Source organism: Centroberyx gerrardi, chromosome 23 (genome assembly GCF_048128805.1).
Source record: "Centroberyx gerrardi isolate f3 chromosome 23, fCenGer3.hap1.cur.20231027, whole genome shotgun sequence".
Lineage (NCBI taxonomy): Eukaryota > Metazoa > Chordata > Actinopteri > Beryciformes > Berycidae > Centroberyx > Centroberyx gerrardi.
Genome location: NC_136019.1, coordinates 1,458,921 through 1,469,491, shown reverse-complemented (window position 1 = coordinate 1,469,491; position 10,571 = coordinate 1,458,921). Strand labels below are relative to the sequence as shown.

The 10,571-nt window shown below is 40.6% G+C and overlaps 1 long non-coding RNA gene across 1 annotated transcript; it reads left to right on the top strand.

The window, feature by feature from the left end:
* The first annotated feature begins 5,867 nt into the window (after window positions 1-5,867).
* Window positions 5,868-10,099, top strand: LOC139922843 (uncharacterized). The gene is made up of 4 exons (XR_013507981.1): window positions 5,868-6,002; window positions 8,408-8,460; window positions 8,833-9,192; window positions 10,018-10,099. It is a non-coding gene; the product is annotated as an uncharacterized LOC139922843 (long non-coding RNA).
* The last annotated feature ends 472 nt before the right edge of the window (window positions 10,100-10,571 follow it).

Sequence of the window (10,571 nt, the reverse complement as noted above, 5' to 3'; positions counted from 1 at the left end):
ATGAACAATTCAACCAGCATCACAACACCAGCTGTCTACTAATGCTGTTTTATGTAAATTGTCACAAATGTTGAAGAGGGCAGTCCAGAGTCCACACTTGTTGACAAGGGTTATAATATCTGCAGGATTGTTCCTTAGGTCTATAAAAAAAACATAAAACCATAAAACCTCTGTTCAACTTACCCTCCGAGTTAAAGAATAACTAACATTTGTTCTCCTGTCTCTCCTTTAACCCCACCTTTTTGAAGGAGTAGAATTTGATTCCATTTCCAAGTCATGACACTATTACTGTAATATATAACTTTGGAAAAATAAACTTGGTAAACTAACTTGGAAATATATATATGCAGTTGTTTCACATGTATTGAAGTTGGGTGGCATTTGTTTCTGGACAGGAAAATACATTTGTGATCATCTTTGTTTATTTACGAGTCGTGATATAAATTTGTAAATCTTGTTTTGTGCATTTATTTATTTTTAAGACAAATCTGACCTCATATTCCTTGGTCTTCTCCCCAGAAGCCCAACATAAAAAATCTGATTCCTTCATTTATCTTCCAGAAGGCCAAAGTCCATCGTGCATTAGCAAGGTTTTAACCTATGTGAATAAAAAGACCAAGGAGTGGATTACCTGGGAACTGAGACCAGGAAAGAGTCTCTTACCTTTTAGCCTATATGTATTTCTAATGGCAAACATCCAGAGAACACAACATTTCCCCTGCAGCAGTCCGTACAGGCAGCCTGTGGAGGAAGGTGCAGCGATGCAGCGAAGTGTGAACAACGCTACAAACTGAAAAATGACGGAATGGAATTCTGCTCCTGCTCTTAAGTGTCTTAAGGTTTAAAGGGCACTTGAGATGGTTGTACCGGGAAGAGGCCTTTGGGTACAAAGTTTCTTATCTGGTTCTTATCTAGAGTAAGATAAATAACGGCCAGTGAAAATGAAAGTTAGAACAGTTAGTTCCGGTCGAGCAATTTGATTGGACAAGAGGCATTCCATGAGTGCTGATATACAGTATAACAGCACTGGGACGCTGTACTGTATGTATCACTCTGCTTCACAGCTGTTCTAATGTAATCTTGATCAGGCTGCGTTCACACACAGTGTTTTTTTTGTGTGGAGAAAGCTGCCTGGAGCTTCTTGTGAGGAGAAATAAAAAGCGGATCACGACAACGTCATCTGACGTTAGCCGAGTAGCTCCTAGCTAACCAGCTGGTTAGCACTTCTAGCAGACAATACAGTGTTGTGCAACAAACAAATGCTTACCAGATATTCCCAGTACACGTCCACACACAACTGTAACTTAATTCGCACCTAGTAGCGACAGCGCAAATATGGATATATTTGACCTTAATTATGAACTGTCGGCCGAGGCGGAAGATTGGGAAGAAAGTAAGCTGAAATCGTCTGTGCTAACCTAAAAGTAGCTGCTAGCGTGCAGTCGGGAAACTGTTTTGTTGCTTGGCAACACTTGGTAGTGGAATCCTGAGCGAACTGTTTTTGTTGACGGAGACAAATAACAGTCAAAAAATCATCTGTTGTTTCAAATTACCATTACTTGATGAATAGCTTTGTTTATACAACTGTTGTATAAAAGCAATATCACACTCGAGGTCGTGCTGTTGTACTGTATATCAGCACGATTGTGATTATCTTCTACGACCGAATCACAGCCGTGATTATCTACAGTGCAACAGCACGACCTCGAGTGTGATATTGCTTAATTTTCATGAAAGAGTCTTTCAACTGCTGTTGTTGCTACATCCATCATCTCTGCCTCTCCCTCAACCTCCTCAAACCCACAAGATAGCAGTGTTCCTCTCACCATAATCAGAAAAATACAAGATTGTTCCAGCATCTGCTCCACTCAGCAGTCCAGGGAACTTCCTATCAAGAGACTATAATGTGTCACTGAAAAGTCTACTGAGTTTCAGCTGAGACTCATAGCAGAGTGAAAGTCTCTATAGATATTCAGTGTCTGGTATAAAGTTCATGTTAGAAACAGATCAGGTTTAGTGTCTGTCTCCTGATAGTTGAGGATCAACACTGGACGATCCAAATAAAGTCTGACCCAGAGTCTGTTTTACTTTACACAGCCAGGTGGATTTAACAAGGATTCAGCCAAACCTGAATCCTGAGTCCAGATCCAGTCTCTTAGTATTTATCATTAAAGGAGATCAAAGAACAGGAATAAAACTATTTGTTGATATTTTCTAAACATTTCACATCAGGACCGATGTTCCTCTGATAGTTTGGTGACTTATGGCTGCTAGTTTATCACTTTGACCAAATACTGATGAGGTACTAATAATAAACTTGACTTATACAGCATGTGTGTGTGTGTGTGTGTGTGTGTGTGTGTGTGTGTGTGTGTGCCAGCTATTCTCTACTGTGGTTAAAGGAGAGTCTCTTTTAAGATTCAATACTTTATTGCCATATCAACAGAGCTGATTGGAATTTGTCTTAGTGAGCTCACTTAAACACAGACAAACACATAGAGCCACTCACTTAAAAAACACATAATACATTCAAAAAAGAAAGTATAAAACAAATAGATGACATCCAAGCCATAAAATAATCACAAAAGCATAAAACAAATGGGTAGAATAAAATAAACTCCAAAACATAAGAACACCATGGGTAAAACACTAGCACCTGTAGTGGAATTAGCAGCAACATCAAACGACCCACTAGATAAAGTGCTTCAAGTGCGTAAGTAAGTGCATAATAAAAATTTAAAAAAATCTGTCTTATTGCACAGTTATTTAAACCTGCTGAGCGACCTGCGCTGCTAAGTTTAGACTGTTAAGGAGGCGGACAGCTTCTGGATATGTGCTATTCTGGAATCTGGATGTTCTGGTCTTAACACTTCTAAGTCTTTTTTTGAGAAGGCAGAAGATTAAAAAGGTTGTTAGCCGGGTGAGAGGGGTCTTTTAAAACTTTAAGGCCCTTCTTTTGTAATCTAGCGTTACAGATTTCCGCTAGGGGTGGGAGATCGCATCCGATAATTCCGGATGCAGTAGGTACCACTTTGTCCAACTGTCTCCTGTCCTCAGCTGACATGTTGCCAAACCACACAGTTATTGCATAAGTAAGGATGCTCTCCACTGCTGCTCTATAACACTGCACCACACCATTCCTGGATATACCACATTTTCTCAGCTGTCTTAAAAAGAAGGGGCATTTTGTTCAATTAAGGGAAAAGGGGCAGGTGCCCAAGCACCCATAGCCCCCGCCCCTCTGCACATGGCTGGTGCGTGTGCGGATTTTGACGCGCGTTCCCAACAAGCCGCGAGGGTTCAGCTCTAGAACTGTGTAAGAAACGAGTACAATCTATTTAAAAGTGATTAAAAATAAATACCTCATTGTACCAGAGGCAATGTGACGCAGCAGAGCAACCTTGTGGGTGTTTTTACATTGCACATTAAAATAAATCAATCAAATCAATGTGTATCCATGATCCTGTAGTTAAAACGATCTAGTTAATTAATTCAGTACCAGTTAATATAGCCTACACTTCCAAACCCTGCATAACCAACTGCACTATCACTTGGCAAAACTCAACTTGATATCTCCTCTGAAAACCACGGCTGGCGCGCCACACGCTACAAAGACGGAGTCTGTGTAGCAGGTAATAAACCAAGATCAAAGAGAGATGACTAAACCCCGACTCATCAAAGAGATGTTTAGTCATCTCTTTGATCTGATCTCTTTGATCTTTGATCTGTCTGAACGGGAAAGCCCCGTTCAGACAGAGACGACTGGCTGCTGAGCGGGCGGGCGCACTCCTCTTTAGAAGGCAGAAGTGAACTTCTCAGTCACTTCGCGCATGGTAAAGCTGCCGCCCCGCCCACAGCTGCTCTGTATCTCCGCTTCTCCTCAGGCTGCCTACGGACTGCATGTTCTCCAGTATTCAGCTGAAGGTAACAGACAGAGCTACAGTCTCATTAACCAGCCCTGTGTTGAGTGCAGGGGTCTTTCTTTCGGGGTTTAAACCCCGAATATTTTGAGATTAGCCCCGAATATTTTTGATCAGTTAATATGTAGTCCTAAGTGAAGTTTTACAGTGTTCAAGATTTCTGTCGCCTGTCGTAGTTTGAGTCGAACTAAATGAATAGGAACGTTATGGATGATTTTAATCCGTCGGTCCTAGTCTAGGTCAGAGAAGGCAAGGTGGGATACAGCCAGGAAACACAATGTCAGGAAAAGACAAGACAGGTTATGGATCTTCTTCACGTTTTCAAAAGAGGAAGAAAGGTAAGATATGTTATAGGTTAGTTTAATCAAGTGATTGATTATCCATATCTGGAAAGACATCAATCAGAGTTGACTGACACGTGGTTGATAGCTTCATGGTTAGATGCCTACAAGCTACAGCAGTTGTTTTTTTTAGCTCAGCATCTTCAATATAATATTGGATCACTGTAAACAAAATGTTACTGTTTCTCTCCAGTCAGCTGGTTAGTCAGTTAGTTACTGAATCCTCCATTCAGCTCTACTTATGTGGGCTGCTGAACATTAAATGCAAAAACTAATTCTCTTCACATGAAACATCTATATTATTTTCAACTTAAGACATTGTTTCCCTTAAATGTGAGAGTTTAAAAATGTAATTTTTAATTTTACTATGCTGGTAGACTCCTCCAGCCATTCAGAGAGGATGAGGCTTTTCATGGTGATCTTTGATGTGACATTGAAAATATCAGCTTCCTAACAGAAGGACATCACAGGTTAAATAATTTACTTCTTAAAATGAGTTATGCTTAAAGTTTCCATACATAACAAACAAACCAAAGTAGCTCACTATTAGGTTGTAGTAATATAGTGATATAGGTAGTGAAATATATAGAAATGTAACTTTTGATTAAATATAACTCACTGGATTACGATTGGATTGGATCTTTTTTTTACAGTAAAGAGACAGATGAGGAGTGAGGAGCACATACTGTAATATATTTAAAGTTTTATATATTAATTGATAACTGTGTCTCTGTTCATTTTTTGCAAAACCTGAAATGAACAAGAGAGAGGAGACAGAGACAAAGAGAGATGAGGTGAGGAGACAAATAAGAAACTGGCAAGAGAAGAAACACGTCAACTTGATTCTTGACAGTCGTTGGGAAATCACCACATGAATAATGCGGTGTGTGTGGAGTCTCTTTCTCACTCATTCACAGTCAACACACCCACACTACATATAGCCTACATCATATAAACACAGTAGCCCACTATAGGGTATATAATGCATTTATGTATTTAATAATTTCATCAGATTTTTTTTCTTTTTCTATTTTTTTCTTCACTTGTAATAATTTTCATTTATTGTTATAAACAGATAGTATTGTTATTATCATTCTCTTTCTATATCTATTATTTTCTCCTCTATGCTTTGGCAACACAAATGTGTTTACATGTCATGCCAATAAAGCAAGTTGAAACTGAGAGAGAGGTTTCCCAACGAAGCAGCAAACGAAGCACACACACACACACACACACACACACACACACACACACACACACACACACAGACAGAGAGAGAGATCCTAACTGTCAGCTGATAAGAAACGTTGCTCTCCGCACAGTAAAATAATCTGTTTACCTTTCTCCCTAAACTCCTTTTGGCCGAACAACATACTGACAGTTGTTTCATTTCTTCCTTTTCTCTCAGTAAGTGAAGTATTTCGTCATTTCAATCAGGAAGACTACTTATCATTCACGCATGCTTTCTCTTTACCCAATCAGAGTTGGTGAAAACTTTCTCTCTTTTCCAGAGAACCAATCAGAGTTAGCCGTCACTTCCCTCTCTTTTTCAAAGAGCCAATCATCTAAGTGACGGTTAGTGAGTCTGCACCGTCCATTCATTCAGTTTTCAGTCAGTTTTCCGCTCCGCTCACAGCCTGTCTGTATGATCTCTGCTCCTTCTCTTTCTGTACGGACTGCAGGAGAAATCTTGTCTCTCTGGATGTTTGTCACTGGAAATACAGACAGTGTTCACCTGAAGGTAAGAGACTCTTTCCTGGTCTCAGTTCACAGCTGATCCACTACTTGGTCTTCTCATTCAACTAGGTTACGTTACCAGTTCACTGTGGGTTTTGGTGAAAAAAATGAAGGAATCAGGTTTTTATTGTCGGAGTGCTGGATCTGTCAGCGTCACTTCTCTGTTGTCTTCTGATGAGTTGCAGCTTGAACTTTCACTGATCAAACGTTTAAAAGATGTAACACAGTGCAGATGCAGATGATAACAGGTCAAATATCTGTCAGTCTGATCCGTTAGAGAAAGAGCCGTCTGTATATTTCAAGACTGCAGAAGTCAACGATTCACATGGAATTATTATATTATTATCTGCATATTATAGAGTCAATATATAGCTATACAAGTAGACCTGTACAAAAACGCGCGCAAAGGGCATAAAGCCAATTTGGCTTCATGCCCTGGCGCCCTGGCGATTTCCTGTCGGTTTAACGTTTTGTTTTTTTACGTTTACTCCCGCAAAAACCACACGCTCCGCCCGAGAAGCTCTGCCCAACAATACAAAACTTCACCTGTGGGTAAACATGAGTCTGCACCGCCCATTCATTCTCGCCCTGGCGCTGTGACTAGCCCCAGCTATAATAGGGGGGTCAGCAAACAGCAAAATGCGTCAATCTGGTGCAATTTGACATGGACATACGGGTGTAAATGAAGCAGCATAGTAAACAGTGGAGCAGCAGTCTGTACAGGCCGACAGTGAGACAGTATATTGTAGTCTGTCTGTCTCTCTCCTCGTCTGCCCTCCTGAACTCTTCTCTTGCCTCTTATATCTCTCCTCCACTCATCTCTCTTTCTCTGTCTCCTCCTCTCTCTTGTTCAGGTTGTGCAAAACATAAACAGACACAGTTATCAATTAATATGTACAACTTTAAATATATATGATATACAGTATGTGCTCATCTGTCTCTATACTGTAAAAAAAAAAAAAAAAGATCAAATCCAGTTGTAATCCAATGAGTTACATTTAATCAAAAGGTATATATTTCATTACCTCATACTCCAACCTAATAGTAAGACACTTTGGTTTGGTTGTTAGGTGTGGAAACTTAACTTTAAGCATAACTTATTTTAAGAAGTAAATTATTTCACCTGTGATGTCCTTCTGTTAGGAAGCTGATATTTTCAATGCCACATCAAAGATCATCATGAAAAGCCTCATCCTCTCTGAATGTCTCGAGGAGTCTACTAGTATTACTAAAATATACAGACACAAGTTCAAAATGTAATTTAAAAAATGTTCTCAAGCTTAAGGGAAACAATGTCTGAAGTAGAAAATAAGACGTTTCATGTGATATGCATTTAATGTTCAGCAGCCCACATAAATAGAGCTGAATGGGAGGATTAACTAACCAGCTGCCAGACTGGAGAGAAATGGTAACATTTTGTTTACAGTGATCCAATATTATGTTGACTGTAGCAAAGCTCAACATTTGGACACATGAGGTTTTTAGCTTGTAGGCATCTAACCATGAAGCTACCAGCCAGTCAAGTGTCAGTCCAGCAACACTCCAGTGTCCATCTGGCCGCTGTCGTCGGCTCGCCAACACACAGCTGCCTGATCTTTGCTATCTCTCCATATATGGATAATCAATCACTTGTTTAACATAACCTATAACATATCCTACCTTTCTTCCTCTTTTGAAAACGTGAAGAAGATCCAGATAACCTGTCTTGTCTTTTCCTGACATTGTGTTTCCTGGCTGTACCTTGCTTCCTCTGACCTAGACTAGGACCGACCAATTAAAATAATCAATTAGTGCTGGTCAAACTAGACTAGGCTGACCTAGTGCAAGCCGGGCCATTGATGTCTCGCCTCCTCTTGGCTTTCACACCCTAGTACAATACGTGTTCTGTACTGCCCTCTGCATTGTAGTGATATACTATATAAGTGGCACTTTATACCATTTTAAGGGTTCCTGCCTGGGAAGTGCGTGTAAACAAACATTTTGATATTCAATTTAATTCAATTTTATTATCATTGTAAAGTGCACAGGTACACATACGACGAAAGATACTCCCAGGTGCAGGTGGAGGTGTTATTACATATACCCAGAGTTACTTGCAGATGGTGTCAACAATGTGGCAGAAGGTAAAAAGTAGCATTGGGCTGCATGCAGCGGTTGCTGTTAATGTTGTTTCTTTCAAAAGGGAACATTGTTACATCAGGATAAAGTACAGGGAGCCGGTAATTCTTCCACTCTCAGCTCCAGCAGGTGAATCAGACCCAGACTTCATATCTCACATGGCTCAGTGTCTGCTGTCGGTCCACAGGACGGCTGGAGGTGTGAAGGGATCTGAGAGGCTCTACTGCCTGAGATGACTTAGGTTTCATCACATGTTCATGACTCCTCCCCCTCTGTCCTCTGCTCTCACAGGGAGAAGATGATCTGGATCCTGCTGCTGCTCTTCCTCTCATCCTGTGTCTGCGGTCAGCTTCCACCTTCAATTCATTATCTAGAAATATAAACATATTTTCAGCCTCAGTAACAGATTTTCTCACTTCATTACCCTCACAGCCTCTTTGTCTTTTTAATTTGTTACATCTGTATGTTTACATGCACACCAATACTCAAATTACTATCAGTAAATCAGCTGATATTGTGATGTTTCCTCCAGAGTTTTCTTCTTGTCAGGTGGAAAAGCCTCTGAAACAGCATTTAGACCATCATGGACACTAAAACTCTCCAACAAAACCTATATAGACAGAGTGTTTCCTTAATCAGGTTCATATCAGATTATTGGTGAGCATGTAAACACTCTCAGTCTCTCTGTTCCTCACTTTCCTCTCTCTCTCCCTCAGAAATATTCATTGTGAATGTGAAGCAGATCTCCTATCAGGCAGAGGAGAACGGTAACGTGACGATGGAATGGATCTTCCCACCCAAACCTGACATGTCTCTCTCCTCACTTGGCATCCGTTGTTCACTGGTGTGTCCAACTGAAGAAAAGACTGTATATCTTCTACAAAACGGTGTTGAAGAACCAGAATCTCAACATGAGCAGTTTGCAGGACGAGTGCGATGTGACGAACACAGACTCAGAGAAGGAACCATCAGGTTTCACCTGTCCAGACTCAGGACTAACGACTCAGGAACGTACCTGTGTGAAGTGTTCACTGGTTATGGAGGGAACTTCCATGCATGTTCGCTTAATGTCACTGGTGAGTTGACTCAGTAGAACTCAGTAGAACTTTCCTCACTAGATTCATTTCAGCAGCTTCTTTAGTTAAAAGAAAAACTACTGCAGGGTGGGACTGTTACCATGGTTACCACTGTAGTATTACTGCAGGAGGGGACTGTTACCAGCAGCACTGGGCGGTATACCTTATTTTAATGTATACTGATATGAATTCATGTAAAGGTTTGAATTTACAATGCTGTCGGATTTGCAAAACCAGGAAATAAACAACTGTCCAACAATAGCTGGTGACCCGAATACCTGAACTGACCTCCCTGTTTTTTATTTTCATCAATCAGTGAAGGACACTTTGAACTTCTATTTTTAAAATAACTATTTTGCAGATTTTTTACAAACATTATTTAACATTGAAATAATGAGATTAATCTCAGAACTCAAATAAACTTCCTGTTGGCATTCGGTTCACACAGCTTCACAGCTTCAAGTTGGCTGTCTCACCTTTGTCATTTTAGCTAAATCCAAAATATTCCCAAAAGCAGACAGACATGTTTTCCTTTCTTACAAGTTGATCTCATTCACTGGACATTTTCTTTGTTGCTACAAGGCCTTTCACAGTTCAGCGGTGATGTAGGTGCCTCATTGGTTGAAGTAGACTTTTTGTTTTTTTCAACTTGGGGCGCTCAAGGAGCTCTTCCAAAAAAGGCGCCAAAAGTGGAAAACTGCAAGACTCCAAGCAACACAAAAGCAGCTCACAAAAAGCTTCACTCACGTTGGAAAAAGAAAAAGGTTGTCCTCTGCTGCTAAAACACATCCTGTGTGATCAGGATACTTGTGCTTTATTTTCCAGGGAAAATGGGAAGTGCCCCAGATCTACCAGAGGATCCAGAGCAGAGAGAACGTGGACGGTTTGGTCTCATCGGAGTTGTGGCAGCAGTTCTAGTAGTTCTTGTAGCTCTAGTAGTATTCACTCGTCAACGCTGTTGCTCAAACGAACAACAAGGTATTTGCTTTTCCTAGTTTGAAACATTTTCTAAATATAATTTCTGTGTGTGTCCTCACTTGTTATTGTCTGATGTACAGGTCAAGGCCAAGAGGAAAACGTCGCTCCTGACTGACCAGACAAAGAAGAAAGAGCTCGTCTCCTCAGCCCAAGCTGCTCCATGTGGGAATGGACAGAGAGAGAGAGAGAGAAAGAGAGAGAGGGAAACAGAGGGTGATGAACCAGGAGCTCAGATGGACGGACAGCAGCGTAGGCCTCTGCCTCCGTGAGTTGGATGAAATTGAAACTGAAGTCATAAGTTGAATGAAAGTGAGGAGAGAAAGAGTTCTGCTCGTGCTACAAAGACTCTGGAGTCCGGTCTAATTAATGGCAGAGACTGTAAAGGGGAATAACACAAAGTT